Source organism: Pelobates fuscus, chromosome 5 (assembly GCF_036172605.1).
Source record: "Pelobates fuscus isolate aPelFus1 chromosome 5, aPelFus1.pri, whole genome shotgun sequence".
Lineage (NCBI taxonomy): Eukaryota > Metazoa > Chordata > Amphibia > Anura > Pelobatidae > Pelobates > Pelobates fuscus.
Window position 1 is genome coordinate 10,681,127 of NC_086321.1, and position 26,134 is coordinate 10,707,260.

A 26,134-nucleotide genomic window follows, 5' to 3' on the forward strand; every position below is an offset into this window, starting at 1 on the left:
ACCAGATTTTCCTGCTTGTACTGGCCCTTTAATTTTTAGAGAAGAATATCCTGTTCCCTACTGCTAACTCCTCCTGTAACTCAGCCCCTTCTTCCTCTACTTCAATTAGACCCAAGGTGCTGAGGGGCGGTCTGCAAGCAAGCCTACAGCCATGCAGTATCACTGCAGCCTAAAGCCTTCTGCTTAAGCTGTTGCAATAAAGCCTCAATTATGCCAGACATCTCCAAGGGTAAAAACAGCAGCTCAAATATTTTAATACAGCCAACCTTCAGATTTGTCTGGCACAAGCTGAGGTAATTAATTTTGGCGCCTTTAAATGTATACCCCTTCTTTTCCCTCCACTGTGGCCCTTGCGCTCCTATCTACCAATCAGGGCTCATGCCCTGATCGCGAGCTTGCCACCTTTCAAACAGCACGAGCTGCCCTGCCATTAACCCTAGCCCTGCATTTAACTCCTTGCACGAGCGCTATACTTACCATCCACTTCGCTCCATCAAACCTCATGAGGCTGCTCCTTATGCAGTCCGCGTGCCCGACATTGTGGGGCTATAAAAGAGCTGGAGGTGTGCTCTAAATTTGGGTCTGATTAACATGTTGAGATATGAAACGCGTTGACTGTTGCTACATTGCTGAATCGCTAACCCTGTATGCTGTATACTGAGTGTGACTGTGCCATCTCGGGAAGCTTGAGACAAGTGATGGTTCCCCTTTAAAGGCTGACTCCAAATATCACCATGTCTGTGTTAGAGGTTTGTTTTGTATGCACTGTCGGTGTCTGTCTGTGTTAGATGTTTGCTTTGTTCGCACTGTAGGTATCTGTTCGTGTTAGATGGTTTGGGTTGTGTTGCTGTTAAAAAATTGCGTTCCTAGCTAGATATTTTACTTACTAGCTATAAACTCTTTTGATTTGGCCACACTCAGTAATTTCTGCTTGTTTTGGATGGAGGACCATTATTTTTAAAACTTTATTTTTATCTGGTATTTTTGATCTTTCTACTTCTGGACTGTTGTAAAGACTATTTTATTGCATTTTAGAGATCTTTTTAAATCTTTTGTCTGTCGCCTGATGCAACCTGTTTTTTTCTGTTTTACTTGATTGCTGGATTCACATTGTAATAGTTTATTTAAAGGATCACAATAGGGTCAGGAACACAGTCGGGAACGTGTATTCCTGACCCTATAGTGTTAAAACCACCATCTAGCCCCCCTGGGCCCCTCATGCCTCCATAAATATTGCAACATCTTACTGTATTCAAGCCTGAAGCTGTAGATCTGCATGCTGTTTGCCTAAAAAAAAAAAAGCTGTCTGCTGACATTCTCAGAAGTGGTAGCCTGATCCAATCACAATGCTTCCCCATATGATTGGCTGAGACTGACAAGAGGCAGATCAGGGGCAGAGCCAGCACAATTCAAACGCAGCCCTGGCCAATCAGCATCTCCTCATAGAGATACATTGAATCAATGAATGAGGAAAGTTCAGTGTCTGCATGCAGAGGGAGGAGATACTGAATGTTTGGATGCATTTTAGGCAGCCATGACCCAGGAAGGATCTCTAACAGCCATCTGAGGAGTGGCCAGTGAAGTTATCACTAGCCTGTAATGTAAACACTGAAAAAGACAGTATTTACAGCAAAAAGCCTGAAAGGACCACTATAGGCACCCAGACCACTTCAGCTTAATGAAGTGGTCTGGGTGCCAGGTCCAGGTAGGTTTAACCCTTTTTTTTTTATAAATGTTGTTAATCCAGCCAGTTAATCCAACATGTTTTATAAATGGGTTAATCCAGCCTCTAGTGACTGTCTCACTTACAGCCGCTAGAGGGCTTCCGCGCTTCTCACTGTGATTTTCACAGTGAGAAGACACCAGCTTCCATAGGAAAGCATTGAGAATGCTTTCCTATGGACTGGCTGAATGCGCGCGCGGCTCCTGACGCATATGCGCATTCAGAGGAGAGCACCCTGCCCGGCGCTGGAGAAAGACGTAAGTTTAACCCCTTCCTCCCACCAGAGCCCGGCGGGACGGGGTCCCTCAGGGCACTATAGTGCCAGGAAAATGAGTATGTTTTCCTGGCACTATAGTGGTCCTTTAAGGTAATGATTCTACTCACCAGAACAAATTCAATAAGCTGTAGTTGTTCTGGTGACTATAGTGTCCCTTTAATTTTGTATTCAAACCATAAATATAAATTAGAATCTGCACAAATTGTACAGTACAAATTAGATATTTAAGAAAGATAAATTTATATAGCTTATAACAACATTAGTTTTATACCAGGGAGAACATATAATTAATGTCAAAGTCAGAGTAAAATATAGTTAAAATAAAGCACAATGTATAACTTTCACTATAGAAATGCTCTGTACACAGCATATGCATGAACTGATTATATTTTTAGAGCTTTAAATAGTACAAAGTGTATTATATAAACAATCCGACCCAATCCCAGAGCATCTAATAATATATGAATTATCCATTCAATGATATTACAGTACAGATCTAATTCCCTAAATAGCAAGCTGCTGCAAATCAGGACAGCCCTATGTATCACCAAAAACAAGTGTTCTTTAACAAAAAAATAGCAAAACAAAAGACTCAGAACACAATATATCAGTTTAGTAGATAATCCCCAATTTATATAAATTAGAGATGTGCATGGTCAAAAAAGTTTTGTTTCGCACTTCTGAAATTCGGGAGTTCGGCAATTCGGTACTTCAGCAATTCAGGACTTCGGTTTGGTTCAGCACTTCAGCAATTCGGCACTTCGGGAATTCGGGTAAGTGTAGAGTTAAGGGTAAGGTTAGGGTTAGGGTTAGGGTTAGGAGTAGGGTTGGGTTAGGAGTAGGCTTAGGATTAGGAGTAAGGTTTGGAGTAGGATTGGGGTAGGGTAGGAGTAAGGTATGGGGTAGGTTAGAGGTAGAGGTACCCTAACCCTAACCCTACCCCTACCCCTAACCCTACCCTAACTCTGACCCTATTCCTAGCCCAACCTTAATCCCAACCCTACTCCCAACCCTACCCCTAACCCTACCCCTAACCGTACTCCTAACCCAACCCTAACCCTACTCCTAACCTAACCCTAACCCTACCCTACTCCTAACGTTACGCCAAACCCAATCCTACCCCTTCCCATTTTGCCACTTTTCAGAAGTCCAAAACACTTCAGCACTTCTGAAATTCGGCACTTCGGCAATTTGGTTTGGTTTGACACTTCAGAAATTCTGCACTTTGGTAATTCAGGACTTCGGGACTTTGGCACTTTGGGAATTCGGGTAAGTGTAGGGTTAGGGTCGGGGTAGGGATTGCTATGCTCTGCATGCTCCCTTGGATAATCACTTCTAAGCTCTTTTAAGAGCTGGTTCCTTTCTTGCTCTCTGAAGGAGTCTACGGTGGTTATGGTGTTGGATGGAGTGCTTAGAGCCCTCAGGAAGTACTAGGAGCATCCTTCAACGGAGGTACCCAGTCGGGGTGCCAGGTGATCCGTTACAATGGGTTAAGAGTAGGGTCAGGAGTAGGCTTAGGGCTGGGTTAGCAGCAGGGTTAGGAGTAGGGTTAGGAGCAGGGTTAGGAGTAGGGTTAGGGCTGGGTTAGCAGTAGGGTTGGGTTAGGAGTAATCTTAGGGTTAGGAGTAGGGTTTGGATTAGGAGTAGGGTTGGTTATGGTTAGTTGTAGGGTTAGGGGTAGAGGTACCCTAACCTTAACTCTACTCCTAACCCTACCCCTATCCCTACTACCTATCCTACCCCTCACCCTACTCTTTACCCTAACCTAACTCTAACCCTACTCCTAGCCCAACCCTAATCCTACCCCTAAGACTACTCCCATCCCTACCCCTAACCCTACCCTAACCCTAACTATACTACTAACCCAACCCTAACCCTACTCCTAACCCTAACCCTACCCCAACCCCTAACCCTATCCCAACCCCAATCCTACCCCTACCTGTTTTGCCACTTTTCAGAAGTCCAAAGCACTTCAGCACTTCCGAAATTCGGCACTTCGGCAATTCCGAAATTCGGCACTTTGGAAATTCGGTACTTTGGACATTCGGACATTCAGAAGCATCCGAATGTCGGAAATGCGTCCGAATTTCCATTCCGACCGAACCGAATTGCACATGTCTAATATAAATTACCTTTCATTCACACTAAATGTTATATTGCAATTTATGTATGTTTGTCATAGAGCAAAACCAGATATATAATAACACAAGAGAACTATCAGGAGATTGACAAGAAAACAGAAGTCCAAAGTCTAGTTATACAGAAGAAGTCTGGGGATATTAACAAAAATCGTCAGTTTATTTCAAAAGTCAGGTTCGTCACAATATCCACTACAGGGAGCTCCCTGTGGTTCATTTCCATCGTATTCAGTCAAACAATTTCCAAAGGTTTGATAGTTACCTGGGTCCCAGGGACTGTTTTGATGTTCATTAGGTGTTGGCTTCTAAATGCCAATTAATCTACGTAACGTGTACTGAATAGCAGATATCAAAGTTCTCGTTCGCATGCTCAGTAACCAGGAAAGAGGAGATGGGACAGAAAGCCCAGTTAACATTCAGAATGCTGCTAAACATACTACATTTTATTGTTAATGAGCATAAATTCACAGCTAATTATTTTATCAAAATGTGTACAGACTGATTTTTTAAATGAATACAAGCCAACACTTTTTTTTTTTTTTTTAAACTCTTAAGAAAATGTTAATATTAGATATGTTTATATACATTTTTTAGAACAATACCGTCTGGTAATTTCTTAATGTCTTTTTCTAATGTCTATGTCCATATCTTTGCCCCCCACATCCCCTGTCTCTCTATTACCCCTCTGTCTCTTTGTCCCCCCTTCCCTGGTGTCTCTCTATTACCCCTCTCTTTATCCCCCCCATCCCCTGTCTCTCTATTACCCCTCTGTCTCTTTGTCCCCCCCCTTCCCTGGTGTCTCTCTATTACCCCTCTCTTTGTCCCCCATCCCCTGTCTCTCTATTACCCCTCTGTCTCTTTGCCCCCCCCTTCCCTGGTGTCTCTTTATTACCCCATCTCTTTGCCCCCCCATCCCCTGTCTCTCTATTACCCCTCTCTTTATCCCCCCCATCCCCTGTCTCTCTATTACCCCTCTCTCTTTGTCCGCCCCTTCCCTGGTGTCTCTCTATTACCCCTCTCTTTGTCCCCCCATCCCCTGTCTCTCTATTACTCCTCTGTCTATTTCCCCCCCTTCCCTGGTGTCTCTTTATTACCCCATCTATTTGTCCCCCCCATCCCCTGTCTCTCTATTACCCTTCTGTCTCTTTGTCTCCCCCCTTCCCTGGTGTCTCTCTATTACCCCTCTCTTTGTCCCCCCATCCCCTGTCTCTCTATTACCCCTCAGTCTCTGTGTCCCCCCTTCCCCTGTGTTTCTATTACCCCTCTTTTTGTCCTCCCCTTCCCCTCTTTTTGTCCTCCCCTTCCCCTCTTTTTGTCCCCTTCCCCTATTTTTCTCTGTACCTGCTGTTACAGGAGGACTGAGGGAGGGGGCGGAGCTAACTACCAAGCTACCTTGCGGTTCCCATAATTCCCAGCATCTACACATCCCTACTCTATGATGTGTAGATGCTGGGAATTATGGGAACCGCGAGGGAGCTTGGTAGTTAGCTCCGCCCCCTCCCTCAGTCCTCCTGTGCTGACAGCTATGCTGCTGTCAGTATCAGTGAGTGTGCTGCTGGATCGTTTAGGCGGCCGCCCGGCACACTCACTGATACTGACAGCAGCATAGCTGTCAGCACAGGAGATGGGGCCGCCGGCTGCAAGGTGAGTAATCACCTCAGAGTGTGTCACCGGCGGCCGCGATATTATTAAAATCTAGAGAGCAGGTCTCCCTCTCTCTCTCCAGCCCCCCAGGTGCACTCAGTGTGCACTTCCTGTCAGTTCGGCCTGGTACAGGAAACAGAAACTCAGCGCAGAACAGGAGTTTCTGTTTCCTGTAACCGGCCGGACTGACAGGAAGTGCACACTCAATGTGCACCTTCCTATCACTCCGGCCGGGCACCGCGGACCGGAGAGGAGCTCGGCCACGCTACAGGGGAGGGGAGGGGAGAAGCAACTGCAGCCGCCTGAGGCTCTTTACAGAGCACTCAGGCGGCTGCAGCATTAGGACCGGCCCGCTGCGGCCGGTCTTAAAAGAATTTAGGGCGGCATCCTGCCAAAGCTCTCAGCAACCTTAATCCGGCTCTGGTGATTGCCATACTTTTTGCACTTTGTACCAGTTTACAGAACATGACCCTCTTCAAGAAGGAATGTGAGAATTGGATAAAATAAAGGAGATTTGTGGTCGGTTAATATCGTATAGTGAAGTACCTTGTGATTGGAATTAAGTCGGTGTGGTGTGCCGGAACCGACGTAGAGGGTAGGCCTGAAAAAGAGGGCCCCCCTGAATGAATTGTATAAGAGGGAGAGGTGGGTGGGGTGAACAGCGTGCGTACGGCAGGTAGGAAGGGGGGGGAGTAGCGTTTATATGGAACGCTTAACTCCTCCCACAAATAAAGGCCTTACGGCCTTAAACTTGTGGTCGGTTAATATCGTATAGTGAAGTACCTTGTGATTGGAATTAAGTCGGTGTGGTGTGCCGGAACCGACGTAGAGGGTAGGCCTGAAAAAGAGGGCAAAAGGAAATGCCAGAAAATGTCATGCCTTAACTATGGTATCCTCTTACTTCCTGGTTCCACGGAGCCTAGCCACACCCCTTTATGACACGGTCTGCCTATTTAATCTGACTGAACCAGCTGATCTAGGCTGGATTATTGAACTACGTTCCTTACTCACAACCCGGCTACAACTTCATGGTGAAAGCCTCTGCTACCAGACCGGACTGAAAGACTCTGCAAAGTTCCCTTCACCTCTCCTCATCCACGACTAAGGATTAAACACTCTTCATACGCCTCTGAGGAGATCTCGGGAACCAGTGTTCTATGTGCCGGAAGCTAAGTAAAACCAATGTGATAAGAGTTGCATTTAAAAGCTGTTATTACCTGTCTCCAAAAGTCCTTCGGAAAAAACAATCCCGTTACAGCTAACTTCAATTCATACTTCATATCAGTTATCTGCATCTGTCTTGCTTCAGTTAAAGTATGGAACAGCTATTATAATTACTTATCACCTAAACCGTTAACTCTACTAAGAGACTCTTTATTGATTCAGTGTCTGCAATTTACTACCGTTTACTCCTTAAAGCTACAGTGCCTGTAACTGTGGACTTCAGTTATCATTTACTACTTAAAGCTTCAGTACCTGTAAATTGGAATTAAAGTCTTTTCCTTTTACTTTCGTTAATAAAAATTCAACTATACGAAATCTGCAGTTGTGTTCCTTCATAACAAATGTTTAAACGTGACAGAAAAACACACTTATAGCACTATATAAAATCCATTGTCTTGCTACTCCTGCGTTGGGAATGTTCCTGTATAATATATAGCCGATTCCTAGTGCCTCTAATTGTTTGTTCCGGCGTACTGCTACTGGATGTCGTTCTTATAGAATGGATGTGAAAAATAGAAGCCAGTGGTCCTACTTACTCTAATGACAGGAGTGTGAATGTAGAATCGTATTTAGAAGTAGTTAGGGAATGATTAGCAGGTCAAGTGTCTTGATTGTCTGGTTCGAACGTTGACGTGACGCGGAATAGTGTTTGTACCTTCTTGAATTTTCCTTGGGGAGACATGACTTACCTGTCTGATTAGTTGTGATCGTGGAGTTGTAGGGTTCCCGAACCCTTGTATGGTTGCAGGCACATAGATTTAATACCTGGTTGTGTGGCGCGAATGCTGTTTTTTAGGGAGTCTGATACTGCCCGGTATTCCCATCTGTGTACGTACGTTACTGTGGAGCGATAAACCATTTATCTTTGATATCTTGTGTAAAAAATGGGGTATGGTTTGAAAGGCTTGTCAGAAACGTGTATGTCAGTTCGGAATAGTGCGAACATGTACGTATGAAGGTTTGAATAAAAGGTGGCAAAAATTTAGAAAAGACTACAGGGTGATCAGTATGCCTGTGGATGTCATGCTCCACTGATTCTTGGAAGAATGTCACGATTATGTTATATGTATCTTAGAGCAAACGAATAATGTTCTAGATGATAACTTGTGTCGAGCCCCAACAGCCGAGTGACCGGAAGGGGATGCCAAAATGCGGATTATGCCTGAGAGATGTGAGTTGGGTGAGGTACGAGACTGAGCGACTCTTGGATAGTCGGCCCTAATAGACACGAAAATGCTGCAATCCCTCGTCTGACGTTGCCTTTGTAGGACATCCTGAAAAAGAACATGACAACAACAATGAACTCAATTAACAACAAAACGGTTAAGTAAAATAGAACTGGCTGGCTAACTAGTGCCGAAGCGAAAAGCTCACTACCCCGTGACAAGTGAGGCCCTGCTAGTAGCCAAGCGGCTGGTGAGAGGCTCTACCTATGATTTGGGCGTGGGGCTCGAGCCACTAGCGTGGTGGCGGGGTGGTGGCCTCTCGGTGACAGTAAAGATCCAAAAACGTGTGGCCGTGACAGGTGAGGCCCTAACTATAAACCCGATAGGTGGGTGAATGCGAGGCACTAACTATGAATTGGGCCGAGGGGCGAAAATCTCCGTGTTGAGATTGGGGAGTTGGCCTCGCGGGACCAGCTACGTTGTACAGCTAAGGCCAGCTCCTAACCCTATATAGCCAGTTCTCTGACCCTAGACGGGGGCTTGATAAGGGGGTAACGTAACGTGCTTGGAAACCCAAGTTGTAGTAAATGATAGGTACCCGGATATTCCCAGATAGAGACAGAGGAAAAGAAGGGAGAGAAAGGAGGAAGAAAGAAGAAGGAACTGAAGTCGAGGGAAGGAAAATAATGTGCAGTATAGTGAAGTACAATGGAGATGTAGCTGATAGTGCAGTATCGATAGACCCTGAGGGTGCTGAAGATTCTCGTGATGGTTACTATATAAACCTGAAAGGAGATGAATGAAGGCGTTGTGCCAAGAAAACGTCGTAGCAGCAGACGGAGAGAGGAGGGTGAAATTAGCAAGGTAGTGAGTAACAAAACGATTGTTACGGGTAGCGAGTACGAATGAAGAGTTGTGGAGTGGAGCCGTGGCCTGACGAGGCAAGGCAGGAATCAAGCCCCCGTACCCCAATCATGTAACAACGTGGCCTAGTAGAGGCAGTTGTTTGGAAACACAACGAAACCAAACCTGATAGAAACAGGTGATAATCGTTTAACAAAGGGTGATAACAGTGAACCAGTGATTGTCTAAAGAAAACAAATGACAGAATGCAACATTAATCGTAATTAGCGGGGAATGTGCCATGGCGGTAACGCCTGAACTCGAGGTAATTCGATACTTGTATAACAGGAGTTGCAAAACGTCAGTGCATACTTGGAGGGAAAAAAAAAATGCAACATGTACAGTGTTTATTTGTTAGATTAACTTGACCCAATAACCGTACATGCATAGAGCCAGGTACAGAGTAGTATGACATGGGAAGCACCCATTGTAGATACACCAATAATGAGCCTGGAAGCAGGATGGCAGGGAAGCTATATATATGTATGTATATATACACATAAAAAACAGCTGACACCAAAACCACTAGGTGGAGTATTGCAGATAACTACAAGCATAAATACATTTTATAATTTCTAAACCACCAGACCTGACTTACACGTAAAAGTGAAAACATAATAAATGCCCAGTGTTTGTAACATGTGGATGATAATGAAATACAGTGAATAGTTATGAGAAAAAAGAATGCTGTGGGGACATATAAATGACGAGCTGGAGTTAGCTCACACATGAAGAATGAACAATGAGCCATAATAATGAGTTAAATTAGTTCAATGAAGTACTAATTATCACCAGTCTGAAACCCATTTTAGTATATAAATCCCTAAAAATAGAGTAAGGGTATAATATGAAAAATTCTGAGTTTAAGCAAACAAGAGATGTGAATTGTGTGAAGTGAATATCATGATAACTGAACTATTCAGATCGGGAAAGTATTTAGATGACATAAAAGTACCGAAATGGTAAAATATTTCAGCGAACAGTCTCTGGCTCTCATTGATCAGAGCTCAAACACTCAAATATCAAGGAGAACAAATGAAAATACCAGCCAACCGAACATAAAAACATGACTAGCTGAAATTCATGTGAATGCAGAGTAGTTTGTGAAGCATACGGAATGTAACGGGCTTGGTGTTGAACAAAGCTATACTCATACGAAAGGAAAAGTTATGCAAGCGTTCAGTAGTTAGAATGTGTGCGAAACATAAGAAATAATACGAAATCTGGTTTCAGCAAAACGCAGAGAGAGGCACAAAAGCTCCTATGATGAGCCAAACACCGTACGTATTGATACAAAATAGCATGAACACCAACAGCGGGCGTTCGGGAGAAAGCCTCACGATATCTTTGAAAACCATGATACAGGAACCCGGAAGCAGACCGGCAAAGATGTGTACATGGAAATATGGCATGCTGTACATTAGTGATTTCCCCTGTGTACCAGCCAGGTAGTAATGTGTTAGAGCATCCTTGATATGCGTGTTCCGGTCCCCCATGACCACAGCGATGTGGAGGGGACCGGAATGAGAAGACTCACGGTTGCTGGAACGCGTCGAACAGCAAATAGCCCGAGCGCGGCTATTTGCCGATTACCTTGGCGGAGGAGCGGGGGAACGGAGAGGAAGCCGGACCGGAAGAGGCGAGGACCGGAAGTGCTTGATCGAAGACCGGAAGTTCGGCTGTCACTGAGAGTGAACAGCGTGCGTACGGCAGGTAGGAAGGGGGGGGGAGTAGCGTTTATATGGAACGCTTAACTCCTCCCACAAATACAGGCCTTACGGCCTTAAACTTATCAAACAGCAGCTAGATGTAAGAAGTATAAAATTCACAATAGATGTTGTTTTGAATCAAACTACTGCGTTATTATCTATAAATCTTAATCTGAGGCACTGCTAATGATTAACAATGTATAACATAATATAGCATAAAAGAAAGTAAAAACCGTAAAAAATTAAAATAAAAGGGGATTACATTAATAATTAAACATGATAACAGTTGTATTCTTATCTAACAACGTAGAACATTAGGGTGAAGTGATTTTAGTGCTTCCAGTGTCTATTTAAGTCATTAAAGAAGTGATAACGATTGATACAATTTTTATCATAGTATTTGCTAGAATCAATTCTTAGCTAAGTACACCCAGTTATAAGTGGTATCAGACAAGTTATTTGTTTAAACGGATAATGAGACACATTTATTTAATTAACAGAATAATCAGGGAGTTTAATATATTAAAAATAATCTCATGAGTGTTGAGTAAGTGTTAATGGGGATACCAATTAGTGGGGTCAACGTCAGACACATGCTTCCCAACTGTCCTGATTCTGGTGCGACAGTCCCGATTTCTGAAACATTTTTAACACATTTTGGCACTGTTATAAAAACAAAAAAACAATATATATATATATATTTGTAGTCGGGGACATTAAGCCGTATTTGAAGTCGTAGGTTATGATTGATAGTCGGTTGTGGTGTGCCTAAACAGACGACCAGGTAGGCCTGAAATATTGAGGGCAAAAAGGTTTAAACACAACGCTTTTAATGCCTGTTATTCACATGACCAATTCCTTGAAAGTTCTCTTTCTGGCTGTGGAATGTATTTGCCATAAGCTGCTGATTTCCACCTACCTAATTTCTTGATAATGTGTACGGGGACATTTTTGCTGGATGCGGCTAATGTACTATTTTGCAGAATTCTTTCCTAATCTGTCCCTGAAATCGGCAGCATCCTCTCCCTACACTAATAAGAGCTCATGTGATGTGCGGCGCTACGCAACTCCAGCTTACATATAGAGCCTGGGTCACATGCTGCACTGGCCAATCACAGCCATGCCATTAGTAGGCATGGCTGTGATGGCTTCTAAGTAGAGTTAAGCGAACCCGAACTGTAAAGTTCGGGTTCGTACCGAACATTACGGTTTTTGTACCCCAGACCCGAACATGGACATATCACTGTATGTTCGGGTTGTAACTCGGTGTTCAGCGATTTAATGGCGCGTTTTGAAAGGCTGCAGGGCAGCCAATCAACAAGCGTTTGACTCGTGTGCCCTTAGAAGCCATCACAGCCATGCCTACTAATGGCATGGCTGTGATTGGCCAGTGCAGCATGTGACCCAGCCTCTAGATATGAGTTGGAGTTGCGTAGCGCCGCACGCACATGAGCTCTTATTACTGTAGGGAGAGGATGCTGCCGCTGTGAGGGACAGCTTAGGAAAGAATTCTGAAAACTAGTACATTAGTGGGGTGCACTTCATATCTGAGAGTCAAATAGAAGCATCAAATACTGCTGTCACATTGCAGTTTTAAAACATAGAATTTTTTGGGTGCTAAACTGCTAAATAGTATTTTAGTGGGGTGCACTTCATATCTGAGAGTCAAATAGAAGCGTCTAATAGTGTACTTACAGCGCAGTTGTAAAAAAATCTAATTGTTTTGCTGCTAATCTGCTAAAGAGTACATTTGCGGCCTGCGGTGCACTTCATTTCTGAGAGTCAAATAGAAGCGTCTAATAGTGCGCTTACAGCACAGTGGTAAACATTCTTATTTTCTGGGTGCTAATCTGCTAAATAGTACATTTTGGGGCGTGCACTTCATATCTGAGAGTCAAATCGAAGCTTCTAATGTTGCGCTTACAGCGCAGTTGTAAAAATTCTAATTGTTTTGCTGCTAATATGCTAAAGAGTTAGTTTGGTGGGTGAACGCAAAGAATGAGGAGAGCGTCAAATAAGGGACGTGGCCCTGGTCGTGGTGCTGCTGGTGTTGATGGAGCTCCTGTTGCAAGGAGAGGACGTGGTCGATCTGTGCCAGCTACACGAACAAGTGAAACACCTTCCTCAGGTGCGAGTAGGCGACAGAACCTTCAGCATTATTTGGAAGGCCCAAATGCAGCTCTACGAATGCCGCTCTACGAAAGGAGGAGGAGAGCTCCCCGCCCAGCGCTGGAAAAAGGTATGTTTTAACCCTTTTCCCCTTTCCAGAGCCGGGCGGGAGGGGGTCCCTGAGGGTGGGGCACCCTCAGGGCACTCTAGTGCCAGGAAAACGAGTATGTTTTCCTGGCACTAGAGTGGTCCTTTAAAATAAACCAGGCATGGATCCCACCCAGGCCCGGACTGGCCATCGGGCAAACCGGGCAAATTCCCGGTGGGCTGCGATGGCCATGGGCCGACAGGAAAGATCAAGAGATCTCCCCTGCCGGCCCATGCGCAGCAGCACCGGCCCCAAGATGGAGTTCTATGCCATCATGGGCCGGAGGGGAGATCGGGCAGTAAGCCGGTCATCCTCCGCGCACGGCGAGCAGCTTCCTTTCTCTTCTTCTCGCGAGCTCCGAGATTATCAGAGCGTTGCCATGGTAACCCGCGGCAACGCTCTGAAAAAACGGCGCTCGCGACAGGGAGAGATACCTTGTCTGTACCCTGCGGGGTACAGACTGAAATTACCTGCCGGCTGGACCACCAGGGATCGGTGTGTGGCATAGCTCCCCTCACTGGACCACCAGGTATGTGAATGCTCCCTCCCCCCCTGCAAAGTTAAAAGGGGGAGTAAATAATAATTTTTTTTTTTTTTTTTTACTTTTTAATAATAAGAATTTAAGGTCAAATACACACACACACACATTACACACATACAAACACACTACACACACTGCACCCCTGCACTAACACACACTGCACCACTAACACACAAACATTCTGCTCCCCTGCACTAACACACACTGCACTAACACACACTGCACTAACACACACTGCACTAACACACAAACACACACTGCACTAACACACAAACATTCTGCTCCCCTGCACTAACACACACTGCACTAACACACAAACATGCTGCTCCCCTGCACTAACACACACTGCACTAACACACACTGCACTAACACACAAACATATTGCTCCCCTGCACTAACACACACTGCACTAACACACACTGCACTAACACACAAACATATTGCTCCCCTGCACTAACACACACTGCACTAACACACACACATTCTGCTCCCCTGCACTAACACACAATCTGGTTTCCCACTATTGAGGACACCAGAGACAAATCGCCAGCAAACGCTACACACACTCAAGCCCCCTCACTCTTCCCCCCCCCCCCCCCCAAAAAAAAAAAAACATGGCATTTACTTCAGCTAGGAGCACTGGATGCTCTGGAGGAGCGTCACATTAACATACTCATTTGGTGGGGCGGGGGAGGGGGTGTGCGTGTCAATTGTGGGGACATGACATGCCCCCTTTCTGGCCCCGCCCCGAATAGTGGGCTGCTCTGCCTTTAATTGCTCGGGCTGAATTTTTGTCCCAGTCCGGCCCTGATCCCACCAGACTTGTGCAGTATAGACATTTATACCGGCCTCCCCCAGCCATTGTTATACTCAAGTGCACTTATTCCTTGTTTTCTTTTTTTATATGTCCCAATATTTTGTGGGCTACCCCAATAAAAAAAAAACAAAAAACAAAAAACCAGTGTTGGCTATCTCCTCCTCTTCCACCGCCGCTACCACCTACACCGCCACGGTGTATACCCAGATATATCAGAGCTGCTGCAGAAAGTGCGGGCCGTCTGTGCGCGCTTTTGGTGTTCTCACCCTGCTGCTGCTCGCCTGTCTGCGCTGCAGCGTAACTTCGGCCTTCCCGCTCAATGCCTCATGAGACGATAGTGGAGTTTCAGCTGCAGCACGCACGAGTCAGTAGCTCTGCGGAACAGAGTTTATTTTTTTTATATGTCCCAATATTTTGGGGGCTACCCCAATTACAATAAATAAATAAATAAATAAAAAACAGTGTTGGCTACCTCCTCCTCCTCCTTTAACCTACACCGCCACGGTCACCGCCTCCTCAACCTATGGGTCACTTAGTATAAACTATGTACACATTAGCAGAGGCTTGTGAAGGCCTTTTCTCTATGCATCAGGAGCTGAGCATTTCTCCATGCATCAGGACTGCAAGAAATGCACCGCAGGCCGCTAATGTTTCTGTTTTTTGTATGTCCCAATATTTTGTGGGCTACCACAATAAAAAAAAAACAAAAAACTAAAAAACAGTGTTGACTACCTCCTCCTCCACCGCTGCTTCCACCTACACCACCACGGTCACCGCCTCCTCAACCTATGGGTCACTTAGTATAAACTATTTACACATTAGCAGAGGCTTTTAAAGGCCTTTTCTCCATGCATCAGGAGTTAAGCTCAGTTTGAACAATGAAAGAGAATACCCTGCACTCCAACCCTCTCTCAAATGGATAATTCTGGTGATTCTCCTGACAGCCATGCTTTAGATTTTGATTTATGTTCTTCCAAAGCTAAAATCAAAGATTCCATCTAGTGCTATTTTTTTTTTTTTTTTTTTATTAAATTCTTTATTTTTGCGTGCAAATAGGTAACAGTGTTGCATTCTGAGCCACAACGGCGCACGTTCGTATTATCAACAGATATTTATAACATATATGGCTTACATATCTTTGCACAAATTTATAATATTATAAGATCAACATTAAAGAAGAAAAAACTGTGTAGTGGTATCAATAATGCCCTTCGTGAGGGTGATGTGGACGTGGTGTCGCTCTCTATGCGACTGCCCTGGAGGGCTACCCCCTTTGCCTTTGTTCAAGGTAGTCGTAAGCTAAGTGGATCCTAGTGTGTCGGCATGGGGGGGGGGGGGGTTGAGGATGTCGCAGTGTAATGCGGGTTAGTGAGATCGTTACTAGGTAGGTATCTGCCACTCCGTGTGTTTACTCGTGGTATAATGCGAGGAGGGTTAATGCTGGTTGTATGGAGGTGACAGTGTCGGTTTCACCATGTGTGAACACATTAGAAATCACAACGGAAACTGTTATAGAGCATATTAAGTTAAGCTAAACAATACTACAATAGAACAATAAAAATAGGAGAAGTAAAAGAGGTGTTGATGATTCTGCTAAGATCGAGTCTCTGACTGCATGAGACGTTTCGTCTGCGTGGAAGGTGGAATGAAAATTAAGGGTAAGTCATTATGAGGCGGCTTGTAGGTGGTACTTCAAGTAGGCGATCTGCCCGGGGAGGTTCTGGTGGAGTTCCGTGGGGTAAAGTCCCGTATGGTATCCGGATTCAGTTGGGCTATGGTCCGTCCGGACGCCGGTGCCGCTTGAAAGATACCAGTTGCTTGCAGGTGAGCTTCCAGCTCCTGTTTATCGTGCGCCTTATATGTAGTTCCGTTAAGGGTGAATGATATAGCACGGGGGGTGCCCCATCGGTATGGGATTTCTTTGGTCCGAAGATGGAGCAGGAGGGGTTGTAGGGCTTTTCGCCAGGCTATAGTGTTCCTGGTCAGATCTGGGAATGCTGTCAGTGAAGCCCCTTCAAACCGTAGGGGGGTTTTTCCCCGCAGTGCGGTCACGATTGAGATCTTGTCAGCTTGTGTTTGGAACCGCAGTATGAGGTCTGCTGTTGCCGCTGTCGGTGCTCGGGGCGATTTCGGCAGCCTGAACATGCCGTCGATTTTAATGGCTTTCACCCGTTTTGGCGGGAGTAGGACTTCAAGGAGGCGCCTGACGTAATGGGGTAAGTCGTCTAGGCCTACCGACTCCGGTATCCCCCTCAGCTTTAGGTTGTAGCGTCTTCTCAGGTCTTCTATGGCGTCAAGCCTGTCGTTAGTAGCGGTTTGCCATTGGACCAGGTCTGTGACTTGCCGTTCAATTGCCTGAAGTTTTGTGTCATGGGCGCTTGAGCTAGCCTCTAGCTGTATAATTTTTTCCGTGGCGCCGTCAATGGCCTTTCTATAGTGGGCCATGTCTGCCGCCAAATCTTTGCGGAGCTCCGCCAACATTGTCTTAAGTTGGTCGGCTGTGACCGGGTCCCCAGATCCTGCGGGTACCTGTTTGCTTGCCGGTGGTTGTCTGCAGGTTGCACCTTCCAGGATGTCAGTGGCAAAATCCTCCGACGAGTAAGAGGAAAGGTCGTCCGGCTGCGCCATTTTGGGCCATGCGGCCTGGTGCGAGAGCCGAAGCATCTCGCCAATGTCCCTCCCGTGGGGGCTTCTTTCGGCTTTCGCTTTTTTAGATTTCCTGCCCATGGTCGTGTAGCCTGGACCTGGATGTTTTTCAGGAAGGTTTTGGGCCCGATTTCCACCATATATCTCTGAATTTATGCAGGTCAGAGACGGAGCTCTGAGAAATGCGTCCTCTCAGTTGCTCAGTCGGCTCCGCCCCTCCCATCTAGTGCTATTTTATGGCTCAGCTGTATTTTTATGTTATTTTAAGTGATTTCCCTATCCACATTTGTTTGAAGGGCACTTGTCCTTGTTTGAAGGGCACTCTTACCCCCATTATACTTCCTTTTTCAGCTCTCTAGCCCTTTCCAGGAGTTTTTTAGAGGCATTTTTGTGGCCAAAAGTTCGGGTCCCCATTGACTTCAATGGGGTTCGGGTTCGGGGTCAAGTTCGGGGTCAAGTACGAGCCCGAACCCGGACTTTGTTTCAAAGTTCGGCCGAACCCGCCGGACCCGAACATCCAGGTGTCCGCTCAACTCTACTTCTAAGGGCACACAAGTCAAACGCTTGTTGATTGACTGCCCTGCAGCCTTTCAAAACACACTATTAAATCGCTGAACACCAAACTCCAACCCGAACATACACTGATATGTCCGTGTTCGGGTCCGAGGTCCAAAAAACGTAATGTTCGGTACGAACCCGAACTTTACAGTCCGGGTTCGCTCAACTCTAGCAGATACATCAGGAAAAATGTATGCCAAATTAGGTAGTTGGAAAATGTGATATATTTTATATCTTTAAACATACTGTGATTGTTATTTATTATAATCTTTATTATCGGTGTGAAGGCCACATGAAGTATTAAATGCTGTGCACCAAAAATTGTCCATTTTATTGCTTAGTGTTATAGATCTTCTATTTTGTTACTTACAGAGCACAAATATAAACATTTTATCATTCTGTTCTTATTTTTAGGTTTGAAATTAAGTGTAGGACCTGAGCATTTATTTTTAATCCCAAATTAAATTCGAAAGAATTTCAGCAATTCGGATGCATCCGAATGTCCGAATTGCCGAAGTGCCAAATTGCCGAAGTGCCAAATTGCCGAAGTGCCAAATTGCCGAAATTACGAAGTGCCGAACCGAACTGAATTGCTGAAGTCCTGAATTGCCAAAATCCCAAAATGCCAAAGTGCAGAATTTCTGAAGTGCCGATCTGAACCGGAAGTGCTTTGGGTTTCTGAAAAGTGGTAAAACAGGAGAGGGAGGTAAAATTAAGGGAATGGTGACAGGATTCTAACCCTAACCCTACCCCTAACCCTAGCCCTATCCCTAACCCTTACCCCAACTTTCCTCTTACCCTATCCCTACCACTAACCCTAACCATGGTTAGGGGTAGGGTTATGGGGTAGGGTTAGGAATAGTGTTAGGGTTAGGGGTTGGGGTAGGGCAAGGGTTTGGGGTAGACTTAGGTGTAGGGTTAGGTTTGTGGGGTAGGGTTAGTGTTAGGGTCATGTGGTAGGGTTATGGGGTAGGGTTATGGGGTAGGGTTAGGGTTGGGTAAGCGTTATAGTTAGGGGGTATGGTTAGGGCTAGTGTTAGGGTAAGGGGTAGAGGTAGGGTTAGGGGTATGCTTATGGAATTGCCAAAGTCTCGAATTCCTGAAGTACCGGAATCACGAATTGCAGAATTCCCGAAGTACCGAATTTCGGAAGTGCCAAACCAAACCGAAAAGCAAAATTGACAAAGTCCAGATTTGCCGAAGTCCCGAATTTCGGAAGTGCCGAACCAAACCACATTTTTTGCCCATGCACATCCCTATTGAGTATAGCGCAAGAACTGCAAAGCAGGAAACAATCAGAAAAAATGATTTATTTGCCTCTACAACTTTTAGTGTTTAATTTAGCGTAACTGACTGATCTTGATTTACTGTGACATGTTACATAATGTGTCATAAAAGCTTGTAAACCTATATAATGGTGTTGGTGTCAGTAGCCTACACTCCTGTCTTTATTATTCACTAAACGAGTCCGACATGTTGCTGACAGAGTGGAGGGATTATTGGGAGGGGCTGGGGATTACCCAACTGTCATGGTCCATTTTGGTACCAATGGTAAAGCTATAGAAAGATGGAGGACCTTTAACAATGAGTTCAGGGAATTATGTAGCGAACTTAAGAAGAGGACCTCCAAGGTGATATTGAAGCTGAAATCGAAGAGGGTGTAGATGGGGGGGAGTGATAAGATCAGACAGAGCAAGAGGTATTAATCACATGTTGTTCAAATAAAGCTCTGAACTACCTGTGCCGTATTGGCATATAAGGAACAGTTTGACATAATTAGGATTATTGAAACTTGGTAGGATGAAATACTTGATTGGGCAATTCATTTAAATGGATACACATTATTTAGAAAGGATAAAAAATAGAAAAGTTGGTGAGGTATGTCTTTTATAAACTTGATTTGAAGTTAAGTGTTAAAGAAATTGTAAGAGGGGGCAGACCATGACTGCCAACTACCAAGAGATTCAGATTCAAAGTGTATGAGTTCACAGAGGTAAATTTATTTTTCATCTAATTGAGTGAGATTTACCTGAGTTATTCATGACAATTCTCCTTATCGCTACTGTAGCGGAGCTGCAATAATAAAATCCAAAATCTCTGCTGGGGTTCTCTAAAGCTGGAAGGGAAGCACTGTTTAGCAGATATAACCCGATCCCCCAGTAACCGGACAACACACAGTTCTGAGAGTCAACTGGTTTATTCAGGACCACACACAACCTTTTATGCCAAAGCCCCTACATGGGGTTTCCCATAAAACTTACAGGGTAATCCTTCCCATGATCCTCTGTGCCTGAGAGATAATTACCTGGGGGGAAAACATAATTAAATTATCTCTCAGGTAGAGAAAAATCTACAATATTTTAAACACCCTAAAACACACATAAAATAACCATGCACACCCTCAATTCTTATATCCCCGGATAACCTGGATCTGAGTGCACAACATATCAGAAAAGAACTCAGATCCCAAGAACACAACCGAAACACCACCATGGTAAATTTTGACTGACCGCACACAAGGCTCCTGCCTAAAATAGTTCCATAGAATCCGGTCTAGCGGCCGGTCTCTTTTGGGAGCACGAAAACGCACAAAATACCGAATGGATGCTTTAACCTGTATGCTGATTGGTTGCCCCTCATTCATGTGAATGATTCCACCGAACAGTGTTCTTCTCAGATGTATAAAAATTAATGCAGGTGGGGATGGAAGTTCAGTGGTGTTTGTGAGATTGAGTGCCGATTTTAGTTCCATGCACTCGACGACCATACACCCGGCATTCGCGGGAATAAGATGGCAACAATTCTGCCTCAGCTAATCTACAATATTGTGGACTCCTTAATCCAGTACTTTCAAGCCAGATCTGATCACTTTTGGCAATTCTCTGTGGAAACGGGCTGTGACAGACCCCTTTGGAGTGAGAGATACTATCCTGGAGAATTGCTTTCTGTCTCGTAGTTGTTGGACTTCGGTTACTTCTGGAACTGTACAGTATGCGCCCCCACGTGGGAAGAACAATGGGTCGCGGCCATTTTGACCGCACGAACTAATAGCCAAACACTATAGAACTCTCCACACGGTGAATTCCTACCTTTCCGGTAAACTACGTCCATGCTGTTCGACAGGTCCAAAGTACCGAACCAGAGGCACCAGATCCACAAGAGAGATTTCATTTATGTAATGTGGTTTTAGTGTAAATGGTACAAACGTGTATCTAGTGAACGGTTCATCCGATCTAGGTGATTTTCACACATATTGTTCTCCTAGATCTCCGTTCTCTAATACACCAAGTACAGTGCATTTTAGTTAAATATTGTGTGTGTTATTAAAAGTGCCATAACTTGTAGAATATTCTGCCCGGTACAGTGGGAGGGATTCCCACTGTAAATGTATTATCTCCCCAGGATGTGGGGAGGAGTTTTTGTATGGCATAAAAGCCCTAACTGCAGAATAAACATTATTCCTGTTTTGACCCTCAACACAGAGTCTCGTCTCGTGCTTGGAGGGGATATTTATTAGCTGATTCGTATTCTCTTGGGACGTGTTTGTTGCAGCTGACTTCACCTTGGGGGAAAGGACACCTTCTTGGCGGCGTAAACCCCTACTACACCGGGGTGCCGCTACAATTGGTGGCAGCGGTGGGATTGTTCTTTCACCCCAGAAGGACAGCTACCGAGAGCAATCAGGATGGAAGCCTACTATGGAAGGCTGAAACGATCTATGTTTAAAGACCTGTTGGAGAGCCGTGGTCGTTCGGCTAGTAACAAAAAGAAAAGAGACATTCTGCATGGAGCAACTCTCTCTATTGGTAAGGGAGAACCTCCAGGCGGCCCAGGGGCGACAGAAGAGATGGTACGATAGGGGTGCCCGGCAACGACTTTTCCAAGTAAGGCAGAATGTGTTGGTGCTAAAACCTGTAAAGGACAACAAGCTGCAGGCTGCGTGGCAAGGTCCTTATAAGGTTATAGCCCAACTCTGTGACACCACCTACCTTATTGCCAGCTGTGCAGATGAAAGGATCCAACGATCCTTTCATGTGAACAGGCTGAAGGAATACCAGGAAAGGCAGGAAGATATTCACGCTGTTTGTGCCCCAGCTACGGATGACCCCGAAAGTTTACCCCTGCCCGATCTGTTAGAAAGGGAACCCCAGACTGACCCCACAGAACTAGAACAAGCTAGACAGCTCCTATGGGAGAAACAGAGTACCTTCTCCCAGGAACCAGGATACACTACCCTGGCAGTGCATAAGGTAGAAACCCCAGGGCAGGCACCCCTCCGACAGCCCCCTTACCGTATTCCTGAAGCAGTCCGGGAAGGGATGCTGAAGGAAATACGAGAAATGACTCAGCTGGGGGTCATTGAACCATCAGACAGCCCCTGGGCCTCTCCTGTAGTCCTGGTGCCCAAGAAGGACGGAACCACCAGATTCTGCGTGGACTACAGGCGACTTAATGAAAAGACTACCACTGACGCTTACCCGATGCCCCGGGTAGACGAACTACTAGATCGCATAGCCAGGGGAAATTATCTCTCTACCATAGACCTATGCAAGGGTTATTGGCAGATCCCCCTGGCCGAGGATGCCATCCCCAAGTCCGCGTTTGTCACCCCGTTTGGCTTGTACCAATTCAAGGTCATGCCATTCGGGATGAAAAATGCCCCGGCTACGTTCCAGCATATGGTGGATAGGCTCCTCGATGGATTCAAGGAATTTGCTTGTGCATACCTGGATGACATTGCGATCTACAGTGAGTCTTGGGAAGAACATCTAGTACACATAGGGGTAGTCCTGGACAAAATTCGGGCCGCGGGCCTGACCTTAAAGCCAGAAAAGTGCCATCTAGGGATGGCCGAGGTGCAATATTTGGGTCACCGAGTGGGGTGTAGGAACCAGAGGCAAGAGCCAGCTAAGGTTGAAGCGGTGGCTAACTGGCCCACACCTCACACGAAGACTCAGGTATTGGCCTTCCTAGGGACGGCAGGGTATTATAGGCGCTTTGTCCCTGATTATAGCGCGATAGCCAAGCCACTGACTGACCTGACCAAGAAGAACTTACCTAGGCAGGTCCTGTGGTCTCCTGCTTGCGAAGCCGCATTTCAATCTCTCAAGCATTCACTTGTTAATGCCCCTGTCTTGGCTGCCCCAGTACCTAACAAACGTTTCCTTGTCCATACAGACGCTTCCATGTATGGACTGGGGGCTGTGCTGAGCCAAGTCGGGGAAGATGGAGGAGAGCACCCTGTCGCATATCTCAGCAGAAAGTTGTTACCACGAGAAGTGAGTTATGCGGCAGTGGAGAAGGAATGTCTGGCCCTGGTGTGGGCATTAAAAAAAAACTAACCCCTTACCTCTATGGACAAGAATTCTCTCTTATAACTGATCACAACCCATTGGTGTGGCTTAACCGGGTCGCAGGAGACAATGGCAGGTTGCTAAGATGGAGCTTGGCCCTGCAAACATACAATTTCACCATCAGCTACAGACCCGGTAAGCAAAATGGCAACGCCGATGGGATGTCCCGGCAGCTTGACAATTCTCCAGACAAGTAATTCCGGTCATCCCCAAGTTAATCCGAAAAGGATCAAGCCAGGTCTGCCGGAGTGTACCACTAGGTACCACTAGGTGGGAGCCGTGTGACAGACCCCTTTGGAGTGAGAGATACTATCCTGGAGAATTGCTTTCTGTCTCGTAGTTGTTGGACTTCGGTTACTTCTGGAACTGTACAGTATGCGCCCCCACGTGGGGAGAACAATGGGTCGCGGCCATTTTGACCGCACGAACTAACAGCCGAACACTATGGAACTCTCCACACGGTGAATTCCTACCTATCCGGTAAACTACATCCATGCTGTTCAACAGGTCCAAAGTACCGAACCAGAGGCACCAGATCCACAAGAGAGATTTCATTTATGTAATGTGGTTTTAGTGTAAATGGTACAAACGTATATCTAGCGAACGGTTCATCCGATCTAGGTGATTTTCACACATATTGTTCCCCTAGATCTCCGTTCTCTAATACACCAAGTACAGTGCATTTTAGTTAAATATTGTGTGTGTTATTAAAAGTGCCATAACTTGTAGAATATTCTGCCCAGTACAGTGGGAGGGATTCCCACTGTAAATGTATTATCTCCCCAGGATGTGGGGAGGAGTTTTTGTATGGCATAAAAGCCCTAACTGCAGAATAAACATTATTCCTGTTTTGACCCTCAACACAGAGTCTCGTCTCGTGCTTGGAGGGGATATTTATTAGCTGATTCGTATTCTCTTGGGACGTGTTTGTTGCAGCTGACTTCACCTTGGGGGAAAGGACACCTTCTTGGCGGCGTAAACCCCTACTACACCGGGGTGCCGCTACACGGGCTTTGCAACTTACTAGGTGACCCAGGAGAAAGGGAGGCAGCCAATCCCTCCACCTTGTCTTGTGAGCTGAACTACTCAGCTGTCACGGCTTACCTTGGTGGGAGTCCAGTGTGCAGAGATATGCTCACCCTTGCAATTAAACACAGGCCAAGGCGGTCAGGGAAGAACTCACCTGGCCTGTGAGTCTGTACACGGGGGCTGTTCAGGATAACCAGGTCGAAGTACAGACAAGGATTAGAGCAGGAGAATAGTCGTGGGTAAGCCAGTGGTCAGAGGATGCCAGAATTCAGGATAAACAAGAACAAAGCCCAGGTCAGAAGCCGAAAACCAACAGGACAACAGGAACTCGAAATAACAGGAACCAAAGTCAATGAACTGACACTGCCCTTGGGGAGGGGCAGTGTCTTATACCTTGTTAATTAGGTATCAGATTCAGCTGGAGAGTTACTGACAGGTCTGAGCCTTGTGAAGTCTAGCCCCTTAGTGCTGCAGGCAATTCAGGAATAAACAGGAGTTATCCAAAGTCCTGAAATGGCTCAGAGGTAACATAGCAGGATACAGTCCAGAAGAACCACGGTTCAAATCCCCTGTTGGCCGCTTCTGGGGTGACCACGTCTGGCAGTCGGGATGTCACGGTGGCGATCATGACATCAGCGGAGTTCCCTCATCCCCCCTTGCCTAGTATGGTGTGTGAGCATGTTTCATGGATGTCAGCTGAGAGCATGGTGGAAGCTTCTGTGGAGCGGGGAAGATCTACACAGTCTGGATTTTTAGAAGCATGTGAGCAGTTATGCTCTGATTTCTGGTAGTGTGTGCTGCTCCATCAAAAGTCTGGGGTCCATGTCGCCACCAATGAGAGGACAGGCAATGGCTCTATTGTGATAATGAGAAGACGGCTTGCAATGCAACACAAAACCAGGAGACACACAAGTCTACTGGTTATGTGTTGCATTGGAAGCTGTCTTCCCATTATTCACAGCAGGCAGAAGCCACACACTAAACTCCTCTCTACAAGATGAGCCATCAGACGGTGTAACTATCTTCACTGCCGCCTTTCTGTTTCCACCACAGATGCATCAACACTACTTATGGTTACAACCTGGCGTATGGTGGAACAACATTGGGTGGCAAAACTGACCAGACTAATTGGCAATTGGAGGCGTTCTTACTTCCTTCAGCTGAGGCTACTCTGTGGATCTCGCTGTCTATATTACCAGATTCCCTAATTAAATCTGTCAAAGGAGAACAGGATGAGGGATTTGTCAGGTTTGTCAAGTTTACTTCTGTCTAGGGACAGGCTCTCACTTACGTACGTAAAAAAAGTATACACACGTGTGCTATATAGGCACTTATGAAAAACAAGCGAACATTAATGAGATCAGCTGTAAATCGCTCAGTGGATATCCCAAAAATGCACAAATAGAAAAAAACAAGCACAAAAACGTAAACTCAATGTTTAGGCGATATAACCCACCACTAGAGTTGAGCAGGCACCTGGATGTTGAAAAAAAGTCCGGGTTCGGGCTCGAACTTGACTCCGAACCTGAACCCCATTGAAGCCATTGGCTGCTCACTGTAAAAAAAAAAACAAAACAAAAAAACTATTGCCCCCACCCCTGTGTGATGGGTGGGGGCCCTAAATAACAATAAGGAGGGGGAAACTACTGTCGCCCCCTGGCCCCCACCCCTGAGCGGCGGGTGGGGACCTTAAATAAGAATAAGGGGGGACGACCTACTGTCCTCCCCCCGGCCCCCACCCCTGCGCAGCGGGTGGGGGCCCTAAATAACAATAAGGGGGGACACCTACAGTCCTCCCCCATGGCCCCCACCCCTGAGCGGTGGGTGGGGGCAATAAATAAGAATTTTGGGGTACGACCTACTGTCCTCCCCCATGGCCTGCACCCCTGCACGGCAGGTGGGGGCCCTAAATAACAATAGGGGGGGGACCTAATGTCCTCTCATTCGGCCCCCACCCCTGCGCGGCGGGTGGGGGCCCTAAATAACAATAGAGGGGGACCTAATGTCCTCCCCCCGGGCCCCCACTCCTGAGAGATGGGTGTGGGCCGTAAATAAAAATTTACCCCCCAGGTGACTAGGGGTCCCCAAACCCCTAGTCACCCCCCTCCCCCAAAAAAATTACCCCTACCTACCCCCCTCATCCTAGAA